This window comes from Mirounga leonina, unplaced genomic scaffold (assembly GCF_011800145.1).
Source record: "Mirounga leonina isolate KUSES-001 unplaced genomic scaffold, KU_Mleo_1.0 Mir_204, whole genome shotgun sequence".
Taxonomy (NCBI): Eukaryota; Metazoa; Chordata; class Mammalia; order Carnivora; family Phocidae; genus Mirounga; species Mirounga leonina.
Window position 1 is genome coordinate 12,500,790 of NW_023270513.1, and position 17,187 is coordinate 12,517,976.

Below are 17,187 nucleotides of genomic sequence, written 5' to 3' on the forward strand. Positions count from 1 at the left end.
TCTTTTTAAAAAAGATTTTATTTATTTATTTATTTTTGAGAGAGAGAAAGCATGAGCAGGGGGAAGGACAGAGGGAGAAGCAGGCTCCTTGATGACCAGGGGAGCCCAATGTGGCACTGGATCCCAAGACCCTGTGATCATGACTTGAGCGGAAGGCAGATGCTTAACTGACTAAGCCACCCAGGCGCCCTGTCATAAGTGACTCTTAATGACAGAGAACAAACGGAGTTGATGCAGGGAGGTGGGTGGGGGATGGGCTAGATGGGTGATGGGTATTAAAGAGGGCACTTGTTGTAATGAGCACTGGGTGTGTATGTAAGTGAGGAATCACTGAATTCTACTCCAGAAACCAACATTCCACTGTATAGCAAATAACAAAATTTAAATTTAAAAAACTGAGTCCTTGATCTCCATTTTGCTATGTTTTTTTTTAAAGATTTTATTTGTTTATGGGACAGAGAAAGATGGCAGAGGAGTAGGGGACCCTATGCGAACTGGTCCCTGGAATTGGATATCTACCAGACCACTCTGAACACCCATGAAATCAGCCTGACAAACAAGAAAATAGATCTGGATCTCTACAAACAGAATATCACAGGTGGTTGGTTTTGAGGTATGAAGCAGGGAGCCGTGATTCTGCTGGCACATATCCAAAGATAAACGGAAGGGAGGAGCTGCCATAAGCTCTGGTGCCAAGAAGGTGAAATAACACAGGAGCGTGAAAGCCTCCTGTGCTGGAGACAAGGCACAGACTCGCAGACTGGTAGCAATGGGAAAAGGACTTTAGGGCAGCCTCCAGACTGAAACCTGGAGCAGCGGGGCCAAGCGTGTGAACTGGGGGCAGCTGGCAGTTTTAGAAGCATAAAAGGCAGAGACATACCACGACCTGGAGGTGAAGACTGGGAGTGCTGCTGAAGGGCCCATGACCAGGACACTGCAGTTTTTAGCAGCACAGTCAGAAACGGAGATAGTGTGGCCTGGAGAGCTCACTGAAGAACAGACTGTGATCTCTCTGCTCTGAGGCAGAGGGTTGGAAATGATCTCCTCTGCTCTGACTCTTGGAACAGTCATGGAAAGCTGCCAGGGAAAGCCACCAGAGAACAAAAGTCTCCCAAAACCAGTTTTCACTGAGCCAATCCTCCCCAGGGGGCAGGGCTACTCTGCCCAAACAGGGTTGCCTGAGTAACAGCATAGCAGGCCCTTCCCCCAAAAGACAGGCTGGGAGAAAAAGAGGCCAACAACTCTAAGGTCCCTATAAAACAGGTGCAACTTGCTTGGGTTCTGGTCAATAATTTGGGCTCTGTACATTACCTAAACCACCCCTCAACAGAATGACTAGGAGGAGGAGCCCCCAAAATAGGAAAGACTCAGAGACTGTGAATTCTGCCACAGATTTACAAATGGATACAGATATAACAAAGATGTCAGAAATGGAATTCAGGGTAGCAATTGTGAAGACAATACCTAGAATGGAGAAATCGATTAATGGCAACATAGAGTCTCTAAGGGCAGAAATGAAAACTGAACTGGCAGAATTTAAGAATGCTATCAATGAGATCCAAAATAATCTAGATAATCTAACACCTAGGGTAAATCAGGCAGAAGAATGAATTAGTGATCTAGGAGACCAATTGATAGAAAAGGAAGAGAAAGAGGAAGCCAGGGAAAAACAACTCTAAATTCATGAAAATAGAATCAGAGAAATAAGGGACACCATGAAATTTTCCACTGTCAGAATTATTGGGATCCCTGAGGGAGTGGAGAGAGAAAGAGGACTAGAAGATATATTTGAGCAAATCGTAGCTGAGAACTTCCCTCATCTGGGGAATGAAATAAACATTCATGTCCTAGACGCAGAGAGGACCCCACCCGCCAAGAGCAAGGAAAACAGGCCAACACCCCAGCATGTAATAGTAAAACTCACAAATCTTAGAACCAAGAAACCATCTTAAAGGCAGTTAGGTGGAAGAGATTCTTTACGTACAGAGGGAGGAACATCAGAAAAATGTCAGACCTATCCACAGAGACCTGGTAGGCCAGAAAGGCCTGGCAAGACATATTCAGGGTACTAAATGAGAAGAACATGCAGCCAAGAATACTTTATCCAGCAAGGCTGTCATTTAGAATGGATGGAGAGATGCAGAACTTCCAGGACAGGCAGAAACTGAAAGACTATGTGACCACTAAGCTGTCATTGCAAGAAATACTAAAGGGGGTTCTATAAAAGGAGAAAGACCCCAAGAGTGATCTACAACAAAAATTTACAGGGAATCTATAAAAACAAGGTCTTCACACCAATATGATGACAATAAATTCATATCTTTCAATAATTACTCTCAACATGAATGAACTAAATGCTCCCATAAAACAGCACAGGGTTGCAGATTGGATAAAAAGACAGGACCCACCCATATGCTGTCTATAAGAGAGTCATTTTTACCTTAAAGATACAACCAGACTGAAAGTGAAGGGATGGAGATCCATCTTCCATGCCAATGGACCACAAAAGAAAGCAGAGGTAGCAATTTTTATGTCAGACAAATTAGATTTTAAACCAAATACTGTAGTTAGAGACAGAGAAGGACAATATATCCTTCTTAAAGGGTCTATCCAAGAAGAAGATCTAACAATTGTAAATATCTATGACCCCAACATGGGAGCAGCCATCTACATAAGCCAACTGTTAACCAAAATAGTCATATTGATAACAATATGTTAATTGTAAGAGACCTCAATACTCCACTCTCAGCAATAGACAGATCATCTAAACAGAAAATCAACAAAAAAACAAGTGCTTTGAATGACACACTGGACCAGATGGACCTCATAGATATATACAGAACATCCCACCCTAAAACAACAGAATACTCATTCTTCTCAAGTGCACATGGAACTTTCTCCAGAATAGACCACATACTGGGTCACAAATCAGGTCTCAACCGATAACGAAAGATTGAGATTATTCCCTGCATATTCTCAGACCATAATGCTTTAAAACTGGAACTCAATCACAAGAAAAAAAATGGCAGAAATTCATACACTTGGAAAATAAAGGCCACTCTGCTCAAGAATGTTTGGGTCAACCAAAAAATCAAAGACCTTAAATGATTCATGGAAACCAATTAGAATGAATACACATCAGTCCAAAACCTATTGGATACTGAAAAGTTGGTCCTAAGGGGGAAATACATAGCCATCCAAGCCTCACTCAAAAAAATAGAAAAATCCTGAATTCACCAACTAACTCTACCCCTTAAAGAACCAGAGAAAAAGCAACAAACAATGTCTAAACCACACATTTGAAGAGAAATAATTAAAATTAGAGTAGAGATCAATGAATTAGAAACCAGAAACACAGTAGATCAGATCAATGAAACTAGAGGATGATTCTTTGAAGGAATTAATAAAATTGATAAACCACTGGCCATACTCATCCAAAAGAAAAGAGAAAGGATCCAAATTAATAAAATTTTAATGAAAGGGGAGAGATCATGACTAACAACAAGGAAATAGAAACAATTATTAGAAATTATTATCGGGCGCCTGGGTGGCTCAGTTGGTTAAGCGACTGCCTTCGGCTCAGGTCGTGATCCTGGAGTCCCGGGATCGAGTCCCGCATCAGGCTCCCTGCTCGGCGGGGAGTTTGCTTCTCCCTCTGACCCTCCTCCCTCTCATGCTCTCTGTCTCTCATTGTCTCTCTCGCAAATAAATAAAATCTTTTGTTTTTTTTAAAGATTTTATTTATTTATTTGAGAGAGAGAGAATGAGAGACAGAGAGCACGAGAGGGAAGAGGGTCAGAGGGAGAAGCAGACCCCCCGCCGAGCAGGGAGCCTGATGCGGGACTCGATCCCGGGACTCCAGGATCACGACCTGAGCCGAAGGCAGTTGCTTAACCAACTGAGCCACCCAGGCACCCATAAATAAAATCTTAAAAAAAAAAAAAAAAAAGAAATTATTATCAACAACTATATTCCAATAAATTAAGCAACCTGGAAGAAATGGATACCTCCCTGGAAACCTATAAACTGCCAAGACTGAAACAGGAAGAAATTGACAACCTGAATAGACCAATAACCAGTTTCGAGGTTGAAGCAGTGATCAAAAACCTCCCAAAAAACAAGAGTCCAGGGCCTGATGGATTCCATGGGGAATTCTACCAAACATTCAAAGAAGAAATAATACTATTCTCCTGAAGCTGTTTCAAAAAATAGAAACAGAAGGAAAGCTTCCAGACTCATTCTATGAGACCAGCATTACCTTAATCCCCAAACCAGGGAGGGACCTCATCAAAAAGGAGAATTTCACACTGATATCCCTGATGAATTTGGATTCCAAAATTTTCAACAAAATCTAGCTAATAGGATCCAACAATACATTGAAAGGATCATCCACCATGACCAAGTGGGATTTATTCTCACGATGAAAGGGTAGTTCAACATTCAACATTCACAAATCAGTGTGATAAAACACATTATAAGAGGAGAGAGAAGAACCATATGGTCCTCTCAACTGATGCAGAAAAACATTTGACAAATACAGCATTCTTTCCTAATTAAAAAACTTCAGAGTATAGGGATAGAGGGACCATTCCACAAATTCATAAAATCCATGTATGAAAAACCAATGGTGAATATCATCCTCAATGGGGAATAGATGAGAGCCTTTCCCTTAAGATCAGGAACACGTCAAGGATGCCCACTCTTGCCACTGTTGTTCAACATATTATTAGAAGTCCTAGCAACAGCAATCAGACAACAAAAAGAAATAATAAAAGGTATTCAAATTGGCAAAGAAGAAGTCAAACTCTCTGTCTTCACAGATGACATGATACTCTATGTGGAAAACCCAAAAAACTCAACCCCAAATTACTAGAACTCATATAGCAATTCAGTAATGTGGCAGGATGCAAAATCAATGCACAGAAATCAGGTGCTTTCTTATACACTAACAATGTAAATGTAGAAAGAGAAATTAGAGAAATGATTCCATTTACATTAGCCCCCAAAACCATAAGACACCTCACCAAAGAGGTAAAGGACCTATACTCTAGGAACTGCAGAACACTCATGAAAGAAATTGGAGACACAAAAAGATGGAAAAACTCTCCATGCTTATGGATCAGAAAAGTAAACATTGTTAAAATGTCTATGCTACCCAGAGCAATCTATACCTTCAATGCCATCCTGATCAAAGTTCCAATTACATTTTTCAAAGTGCTGGAACAAACAATCACAAAATTTGTATGGAATCAAAAAAGATCCTGAATCCCCAAGGAAATGTTGAAAAAGAAAAACAAGGCTGGGGGCATCACGTTGCTGGATTTCAAGCTATACTTAGAAGCAGTGATCACCAAGACAGCATGGTATTGGCAGAAAAACAGACATATAGACCAATGGAACAGAATAGAGAGCCCAGATCTGGACCTTCAACTCTATGGTCAAATAATCTTTGACAAAGCAGCCAAAAATATGGAACAGTAAAAAGACAGTCTCTTCAATAAATGGTGCTGGGAAAATTGGACAACTATACACAGAAGAATGAAACTCGACCATTCTCTAACACCATACACAAAAATAAACTCAAAATGGATGAAAGACCTCAATGTGAGACAAGAATCCATCAAAATCCTAGAGGAGAACATAGGCAGTAACTTCTTTGACATCGGCCACAGCAACTTCTTTCAAGATACATCTCCAAAGGCTAGTGAAACAAAAGAAAAAATGAAATTTGGGGACTTCATCAAGATAAAAAGTTTTTGTACAGCAAAGGAAACAGTCAACAAAACAAAGAGGCAACCCACAGAATGGAAGAAGATATTTGCAAAGGACACTACAGACAAAACACTGATTTCCAAGATCTAAAAGAACTTCTCAAACTCAACATCCAAAAATCGAATAATCTAGTCAAAAAATGGGCAGAAGACATGAACAGACACTTCTCCAAAGAAGACATACAAATGGCTAACAGACACATAAAAAAATGTTCATCATCATTAGTCATCAGGGAAATTCAAATCACAGCCATATTGAGATACAACCATACACCAGTTAGAATGGCAAAAATTGACAAGGCAAGAAACAACAAATGTTGGAGAGGTTGTGGAGAAAGGGGAACCCTCTTACACTGTTGGTGGAAATGCAAGTTGGTACAGCCACTTTGGAAAACAGTGAGGAGGTGCCTCAAAAAATTAAAAATAGAGCTACCCTATGACCCAGCAATTGCACTCCTGGGTATTTACTCCAAAGACACAGATGGAGTGAAAAGAACGGCCATATGCACCCCAATGTTCATAGTAGTAATGTCCGCAATTGCCAAACTGTGGAAAGAGCTGAGATGCCCTTCAACAGATGAATGGATAAAGAAGATGTTGTCCATATATACAATGGACTATTACTCAGCCATCAGAAAAGATGAATACCCAACTTTTACATCAACATGGGTGGGACTGGAGGAGATTATGCTAAGTGAAATAAGTCAAGCAGAGTAAGTCAATTATCATATAGTTTCACTTATTTGTGGAACATAAGGAATAGCATGGAGGACATTAGGAGAAGGAAGGGAAAAATGAAGGGGGGAATTGGAGGGGGAGACGAACCATGAGAGACTATGGACTCTGAGAAACAAACTGAGGGTTTTAGAGGGAAGGGGGGTGGGGGGATGGTTTAGCCTGGTGATGGGTATTAAGGAAGACATATATCGCATGGAGCACTGGGTGTTATACAAAAACAATGAATCATGGCTCACTATATCAAAAACTATGATGTATTATATGGAGACTAACATAACATAATGAAATTTAAAAAAAATTAAAAATATAGATTTTATTTATTTAATTAAGAGAGAGTGCATGAGCACACACATGAGCAGTGGGGCAGGGCAGAGGGAGATGGAGAAGCCGACTGTCTGCTGAGCAGGGTGCCTGACAAGGGGGGGCTTGATCCCAGGACCCTGAGATCATGACCTGAGCTGAAGGCAGACACTTAACTACTGAGCCACCCAGGCGCCACATGATTGTGCTATTTTTGTTTTCCCAGTCACTATCTTACAAATTAAGTAAATTTAATTCTAAGAAGCAAATAAGAAAGCTAAAAGGAAGCCAAGAATGATAACCATACTTTACTTGCAAGGATTATCTCAAACTGGGACAAAGATTATTTCTGTACAGCATGCTAAAGTATCCAAAATCAGTCTATATGTATATATTTTTAATTCCTAAATGTCAAAAGGTCAATTGCCAAGAGTAACTTGTGTACTGAAAGGTCAGTTATATTTGCTCATTAAGTTGTATAACAATCGGTATTAAAGCAATCCGTTCCAGTTATACCTGGCTGCTCTGTGATCAACCTACATGAGACTGGTTGAAACAATAATGATAAGGATAATGATGAAAGCCTGAAGATCAATTTTTCAAAGGCCCAGATTTTTAAATAATCTACATAACCATGATTCATCTATGGAATATATGGGTTTTAACAAGACTATTAATGCCTCTAGAGAAACAGCTATTAACAGAGAAATTTCTTTATGAGGAAAAAAGTTTATTGTCTATACAAATCCAACAATATGAATATACATGCCATTTGAACATGTTTTTGTTCTTGCAAGTATCTTTTTGTGTAGAAAATAAGGTGATTAGTGATAAATGAAAAATTTTTATTTCTTTTCATTGAAATTATATGGTGGTAGTTTCTACTATTGAAATTATATGATGTATTTTTCATTGGGCTTTAATGGTATCGGATTTTATTCCTTCTACTCCATAATTATTTAAATTTGTTTTAACCTGTAATTTAATTCAGCACTCTTATTAAACACATATTATGTGAAAATAATTGCATTAGGACTCAAAGAGGGAGGAAAACTTCCCAATTTCTACCCAGCAAGAATTTATAAACATGTGGGAGGTGGAAATGTGTGTGTACATATTTATGTACAATTTTAATGTATGGCTAACTTAAAATATTAAACAAATAACCAAAATGCTTTACTATTAACTGCTGGTAGCTTACTATGTACCAAACATGTTACTAAGCTTTTTAGATATATTTCCTTATTTTGTCCTTACAATTACTTTATAAGTCAGATTTTAGTTTTAAGAAGAAACTAAGACAGAAAAGTTATATCCAAGTTTCAGTTATGCACTGTAATCATAAAGGCAAAGGAGGGATGTGATATCATTCAAGTATGTTCAAAATGTCAATTTTCATGAGCCCCGAAGAAAACATTTTATTTCTCTACAGGAGGATAATTTTAGGATGGGCATTGAGAGAAAAGAAAATAGGTTTTGCAAAGTTCATAAACCAAGAAACGTTATAGTTTGTTTAAAGAATGTTAAATATAAGTAGACTATGACTAAAAGTGTGGGTTCTGGAATAAAAATACCTGGATTCAAAATCCTGCTATTAGCTGTATGACCTTGGGCAAGTTACTTAATCTTTTCTATGTGATATTTGACTCATCTGTAAATGAAACTTGCAGTTGTACCTTCCATTTACAGTGTTTTGTTTTGTTTTTTTTTAGAATTGAATGAGATACTTTATATAAAATAATTAGACTAGGCCTGCCACATAATAAGCAATCTATGTATCATTTTATTATTACCAATAGTACTGAGTAGCCTAAAGGGACTGGTGCAGTAATGTAGCACAAATATACTAAACCTCAAAAGCATAATTTCTTTTGTACTCTATCTAGTGCCTAGCACAGAGCTGGCAAAGCCCACATTGACCACTTTCCCTTTGAAGCCATATTACTTCAGTTTTCCATATAAGATACCCAATAAATACTTCATTTTTCCATAGCTACTTTATTTAACAGTGTCATATCTTCTTTGAACTCCTTTTCTAGGAATTAGCTGGACCATTTATAAGGCTTATCATATTATAGTTGCTTTTTTTTCTTTGTACATGGCTTATTATTCCAAAGAGACTTCAAACTCCTAGAGAATAGAGAATATGTGTTATGTAACCGTGTATTCCTTCCAGCACCCAGTGTGTTATATAGTCACAGTGATTTCTTAAGATATCTCCCCACCCCCCCAAAAAAAGAAAGCTAGTTTTCCATGGGTAAGCTACATAGTTTTTTGATAATTGTTTATTGGTTAATAATAATGATAATTCCTGTGGATTACATACTTACTATATACACATAAGGCACTGTGCTTTTTTCATATATCACCAATTTTCACAACAATTCTGCCAACAATTATAAAGAACTAGATGAAAGCAATTAATAAATAAATTGGATTAAACTTAAATGAAACAGATAATTGTAATGGAATCAGGAGAATTACCTGAAATAATTCTATGTTCATATATTGAAAGATCAGGAAAGGAAAGATCTTAGCTGAGATAGTTTGCATTACTGCTTCCTTTACCAAGTGGATAATCTCACCCAATTATTCTCATTTTTTTCTTTTAAACATCTTGGATAGTGTACTTTATATCACTGTACAGTGTTCAACCTCCTAGATCTTTATGAATCTCCATTAACTACCCCATATTACTTAACCAGTTATTACAGTGTTAGTGCTTCTTAATATTATGTATCCATCTAAGACTGTCTTTGGCAATATTGATCTTTTGTGCATTATCTATCTTTGCTCTTCCCAGTTCTTTCCCCAACACCAAATAGGATATTTAGTCTTCTCAAAGTTTTATTTTTTCTTTTAATAGCTATTAATTAATCCCACTAATATGTTAGTTCTAATCTTTGGCTGAAATATTTTTAACTTATTTATATAACCCTCTACATGAGCACTTCTCTTTTTACTATAAGGGTCTTTGTATCTTAATATAGTAATCTGAATTATTTTATTTTATTATTTTTAAAGACTTTATTTATTTAACAGAGAGAGACATAGCAAGAGCAGGAACACAAGCAGGGGGAGTGGGAGAGCAAGAAGCAGGCTTCCTGCAGAGCGGGAAGCCCGATGTGGGACTCGATCCCAGGACCCTGGGATCATGACCTGAGCCGAAGGCAGACGCTTAACGACTGAGCCACCCAGGCACCCAGTAATCTGAATGATTTTAAAAGATTTATACAATCAAGTCTCATAAATGGTGACAGTGTTGTGTTGTTTGGACTGATTCTTTTGGGCAGGGGACAAGTATACCTTGCCTAGAACCCCATAAACCTCAAATTGTATTGTGAAAACAGTCACTTTTCTACTGATTTGTTTCACCTCCCACCTTGTCCAGCATTTCCTTCCTCTGATAAGGTTTCCATGCTCTTCATTGTTACCCTCCAACACTGCCTAGTTAACTCTTGGACTCTTTCCATATTTGTCCCTCTTTACATTTTGTTTCCATTACTAATCACTCTTTTTCATCTATTTATCTAACAAATATAATTTCTTCCTGTGCATTTGTCATGAGTAATACAATCACTCTCATCACCTGATTTTTTTGAACTGCAGCCCTTAGATTAGTACCACAGTTTAGCTGTTGGATCTTATTTATTGATGTTCCACATTTTGCATCAAAATTTACCTTTGATTATTGCTTCATATGCCAGTTCAAATGGTGATAAGGTCTTAGTAAATTAGATAGGTGAGACTTCTTTAATGGCACCTAAGAAACTGTGATAATCCACTCCCCCATCAAAGCAATGAGAACACTGAAAAAGAGTCATATCTACTGTTTCATAACTTGTGAAATTAATGAAAGGCTTGGAAAAATCCAAAGAGAATTTACTCAAGAAAAATTACCCAATATCAGGAATAAGCACAGTCTCTTCAGCTCAGTGGCAGTCTTGAAAACTAGCAGTCTCTCAACCATAGTGATGCGGTGGTCAAACTAATAACTAGTAAATTGCTGTCTAACAATCACAAAAGAGGGGCAGATCAAAATTGGAGCTCCTTTAAATGTCTCATCCTCAGAATATTGCCACTATTTGACTTATCTAGAAGTTCCTTACAAAACTCCATTCCCAGGGCTTGTAATTATTTGACCTGACTTAGAGCTCACTCAGTGAACAAAACTTTACTTCCAGGATATTTATTAAACAGAATCAGTGATAATTATTTAACATTGCAGCTGCCAAAGGCAGCAACATAAGTTGAGACAAGTGCCTACCAGAAAACTATGTTAAATGAAGGTCTAACAAAAAAAAAAAGAAAAAAAATTGAAGGTCTAACATAGTTTTGAGAATCTAACAAGACAGTGAGCATGCAAAGGACTATGCAAATGGCTATGCAAATGCCCAGGAAAGACATGAGAAGACCCTAATCTCTCACTCCTGGTTGAGTTTGAGACCCTGTGCAAACACTAAGTAAAGGCTCAGGTAGTGTTATCTACTCCTTGAGCATTGAAGTCATTCCCAAAACACATGAAATCCTTTGCAAAGGATAGATTTTTTAGTTCAAAGCATTGTTCAGTCATTAGCTGACCACTAAACTAATCAAGCAATTATTTTAGTTACCAAACAAGCAAAAATCGACAACAATGACACAAACAAAACACCAATTACAGTGAATGGAGTGAGGGAAATCTGATTTCCAAAGTTGCTATGTTATACTATTTTCAATGTCCACTTTTCAAAATAAGTTACAACACACACACACACGCACGCACGGAAAAAAATCAATAAAAACTCCCAGAAGAAGACCATATGTCAGATTTATTTGATACACATTTTATTTTTTTAAAAGATAGATTGATTGGGAGCACCTGGGTGGCTCAGTTGTTAAGCATCTGCCTTCAGCCCAGGTCATGATCCCAGGGTCCTGGGATCGAACCCCACATCAGGCTCCCTGCTCAGTGGGAGGCCTGCTTCTTGCTCTCCCACTCCCCCTGCTTGCGTTCCCTCTCTCGCTGTGTCTCTCTCTGTCAAATAAATAAATAAAATCTTTTAAAAAATAAAATAAAAGATCGATTGATTATTTGAGAGAGAGAGGAAAAGAGAGAGAGAGAAAGTGGGCCACAGAAAGAGAGGAGAAAGAATCTCAAGCGGACTCCCCACTGAGCATGGAGTCAGACATGAGGCTTGATCTCATGACCCTGAGATCATGATCTGAACTGAAACTAAGAGTCAGACGCTTAACCAACTGAGCCACCCAGGATCCCCCATCTGATACAAATTTTAAATCAACTATTATAAATATGTAAAAAAAAAAAAAGCCTACAGAAAATTATATCAAAAGAATTAATGAAAAAAAGGGTGCTCAGTGCAGGGTCTGCTTGAGACTCTCTCTCCCTCTCCCTCTGCTCCTCCTCTCTCTCTCTCATAAATAAATAAATAAATAAATAAATAAATAAATAAATAAATAAATAATCTTTAAGAATTAAAGAAAAAGTATGAATGGAAAGTTTCCCCAGATATACAATACCACTAAAAATGTAGAAATTATATTTAAATAAGAACCAAATATGAATCTCTGGAATTTAAAAGTACAATAACTGAAATGAAAAATTCTCTAGAAGGGATCATCAATAGATTTGTACTATTACGAAGAAAGAATCAATGAAGTTGGAAATAGGCCAACTGAGATGGTCCATTCTGTAAAACTGAAAAAAAAATTAACTTTAAGACACAAAAATGTGTGTTGTGTGTACCTTAGTATTGTGGCTGAGTTATCATTGATGATGATAATGATGATGATGATATAATAGCATCATTTTAAAATTTATATGTCATGTGAAATTTTGTTATAAGATAGTTTCATAGATCTATAAGGAATATAATCAAATAAACTATCTAAAACTCTATTTAATACTTTGTCATTGTATTATCCAACTTTGCTAGCCACCACACTGTTCTCTATTCTTACAATCTCTTGCTTTTCCAATCTATAATGTTTACATTAATTTCTTTATTCATTTGCTCCCTCATTTTTACTAGTTTTTTATGGTTTCTATTAAGCACAAGGGACCATGCTCAATGTTGTATAGGATATGGAAATGACCAGGGCACATCTCAAACTTTTAAGACTATATGATCGAGTAAAGATTTGATGAGAATATAAAGAACTAAAAGTTACTCAAGGGAGTAAAAATCAAATGTCTAATAACAAGAAAGAAAAATTTTACCTACAATTTTCACATCAAATATTTGATTCCACAACTACCTAGTTGAGGTACATAGGGGAGGCATTTGCATGAGGAGGTTTTGAATTACTCCTGGAAGCAAGTTATTACATCAACAGGCATTCTTGGAATGGAAAGTAGTCCAAGCATTGGGTTCAGTATAAACCAAGATATGTAATAGAAAATTTAGGGGTTAGTTTGATGTATAGAAAACCCAACTACATGTTACCTACCAAAGACTCACTTCAGACATAAAGACACATGCAGATTGAAAATAAAGGTATCAAAAAGAATTTATCATGCATATGGAAGTGAAAAGAAAACAGGTTAACAATACATACATCAAACAAAATAGACCTTAAAACAAACATAGTAACAAGAGACAAAGGACACTACATAATCATAAAGGGAACAATCCAATAAGAAGATATAACAGTTGTAAATATTCATGCATCCGATATGGGAACACACAAATACATAAAGTGGCTAATAACAAACATTAAAGAAGTAATCAATAGTAATACCATAACAGTAGTGGACTTTAACACCCCACTTACATCAATGGATAGGTCATTGAAATAGAAAATACAGAAGGAAATAATGGCCTTGAATGACACATTGGACCAGATGGATCTAACAGATATATTCAGAACATTCCATCCTAAAACAGTGGACTACACACTCTTTACAAGTGCACTTGAAACATTCTCCAGAATAGGTTACATGTTAGGCCAAAAAACAGTTTTCAACAAATTCAAAAAGACTGAAGTCATACCATGCATCTTTTCTGACCAGAATGCTATAAAACTAGAAATCATCCACAGGAAAAAATTCTGGAAAGAGCACAAATGCATGCAGGTTAAATGATATACTACTAAACAATGGTTGGGTCAACCAAGAACTCGAAAAAGAAATCAGAAAATACATGGGGAGAAAAGAAAATGAAAACACAATGGTCCAAAATCTTTGTGATGCAGCAAAAGTAGTTCTAAGAAGGGATTTTGTAGCAATACAAGCCTACCTCATGAATTAATAAAATTCTCAAATTAAAAAAACAAAAACAAAAACTAACCTTACACCTAAAGGAGCTAGGAAAAACAACAACAACAACAACAACAAACAAACAAAGCCCAGAACCTACAGAAGGAAGGATACAATAATGATTAGAGCAAAAATAAATGATATAGAAACAAAAACAAAACCCAACCAAACAAAAAAACCCACAATAGAACAAATCAGCTAGACCAGAAATTGGTTCTTTAAAAGATCAAGAAAACTGATAAACTTCTAGGCAGACTCACCAAAAGGAGAGAGGGAGAGGGAGAGAGGCAGAGAGAGAGAGAGAGATAACTCAAATAAACAAAATCACAAATGAAAGAAGAGAAATAACAATAAACACAACAGAAATACAAAGGATTATAAGATAATATTATGAAATATTATATGCCCATACATTGAGTAGCCCAGAATAATTGGATAAATTCCTAGAAACATATAACCTCGTATAACTGAATCAGGAAGAAATAGAAAATTTGAACAGGCTGATTAACAGCAATGGAATTGAATCAGTAATTAAAAAACTCCTAAAATTCCAGAAGTCCAGGACCCAGACAGCTCCACAGGTGAATTATACAAGACATTTAAATAAGAGTTAATTCCTATTCTCAACTTATTCCAAAACAGAGAAGAGGATGGAAAGCTTCCAAATGTATTCTATGAGGCCAGACTTACCTTGATACCAAAAAATAAAGATACTACAAAAAAAAAAAAAAAAGAATGACAGGCCAATATATTTGATAAACACAGATGGGAAAACCTTCAACAAAATATTATCAAAACAAATCCAACAATATATTATTTTTTTTTTCACCAAGATCAAGTGGGATTTATTCCTGGGATGCAAGGATGTTCAATATTTACAAATCAACTTGAGACATAACATCAAGAAGAGAAAAAATAAAAACCATATGATCATTTCAGTAGATGCAGAAAAAGTATTTGACAAAGTACAACATCCATTCATGATAAAAACTCTCAACAAAGTAGGTTTAGAGAAAATATGCCTCAACATAATGAAGTCCACATATGAAAAACCCATAGCTAACATCACACTCAATGGTGAAAAACTGATAACTTTTCCTAAGATCAGGAACAAACCAAGAATGTCCATTTGCACCAGTTTTATTTAACATAGTACTGGAAGTCCTAGCCACAGCAATCAGACAACAAAAAGAAATAAAAGGCATCTAAATTTGTAAGGAAGAAATAAAACTTTCACTATTTGCAGATGACATGACATTATATACAGAAAACCCTAAAAAGTCCACCAAAAGAATACTAGAACTGATCAATGATTTCAGTAAGTTCAAAGGATACAAAATCAATATACAGAAATCCATTGCATTTCTATACACAAATAATGAAACAGCAGAAAGAGAAATTAAGAAAATAGCCCTATTTACAATTGCAACCAAAATAATAAAATACCTAGGAATAAACTTAACAAAGGTGAAAGACCTATATGCTGAAAACTATAAAATACTGATGAAAGAAATCAAAGATGACATGAACAAATGAAATGATTTCCCATGTTCAGATTAGGAGACCAGATATTGTTAAAATGTCCATTCTACCCGAAACTATCTACAGATTTAATGCAATCCCTGTCAAAATACCAACAGCATTTTTAACAGAAATGTAATAAATTACTCTAAAATTTGTATGGAACTGCAAAAGACCACAAATAGCCAAAGCAATTTTGAAAAAGAACAAAACTAGAGGCAACTCAATCCCAAATTTTAAGATATACTACAAAGCTGTTATAATCAATAGAGTATGGTGCTAGACTAACATAAATAGATATATAGATACATGAAATAGAATATACAGCTCAGAAATAAACCCATGATTATATTGTCAATTAATGAACAATATACAAAGCAAGAGTATACAATGGGGAATAAACAATCTCTTCAACAAATGTGTTGCAAAAAGTGGACAGCAACATCCGAAAGAATGAAACTGAATCACTTTCTTACACCATACACAAAAATAAACTCAGAATGGATAAATGTGAGACCTGAAACCATAAAATTCATAAAAGATAGTACAGGAAGTAATTTCTCTGACAGTAGTCATAGCAATATTTTTCTAGATAAATCTTCTAAGGCAAGGGAAATAAAAGCAAAATAAACTATTGAGATTACATCAAAATAAAATCTGCACAGTAAAGGTAACAGCCAACAAAAGTAAAAGACAACCTACTGAATGGGAGAAGATATTTGCAAATGACACATCCAATAAAGGGTTAGTAAACAAAATATAGAATATATACAATTCAACAATATACCAAGATCAATGTCAACGATTTTTTTCCCCTATGTTTTCTTCCAGGGGTTTTATAGTTTCAGATCTTTTTTTTAACCCTTTAATTCATTTTGAGTCCATTTTTGTGAGTGGCATAAGGTATGGGTCCAATTTTATAGTTTTACATGTGAATATCCAGTTTTCCAAACGACATTTGTTAAACGGACTATCCATTCCCCCATTAAATATATCTTGTCAAAGATTAGTTGACTCGTGTGTGTGTGTATGTATAAATATATATTTCTGGGCTTGTGATTTTATTCCACTAGTCTATTTGTCTGTTTTCATGCCAGCACCATGCTATTTTGATTATTGTAGCTTGTATTATAGTTTGAAATCAGAAAGTGTGATGCCTCCAGTTTATTCTTCTTTCTCAATATTGATTTGGGTATTGGCCTTTTGACATTTGATACAAATTTTAGGATTGCCTTTTGTATTTCTGTGAAAATGTTTGTTTGAATTTTGATAGGGATTGCATTGAATCTATAGATGGCTTTGGGCATTATGAATATTTTTATAATATTAATTCTCCATTAATCCATAAACATGGGATATCTTTTCATTTAATTGTGTCTTCAAACAATCTTTCATCAATGTTTCAGTTTTTTGGTGCACAATATCCTTAGTTAAATTTATTCCTAAATATTTTATTGTTTTTTATGCTATTATAAGTGGAATTCTTGGAGCACAGGGTGTTATACACAAACAACGAATCATGGAACACTACATCAAAAACTAATGAGGTACTGTATGGTGACTAACATAACATAATAAAAAATATTATAAGAGGAAATA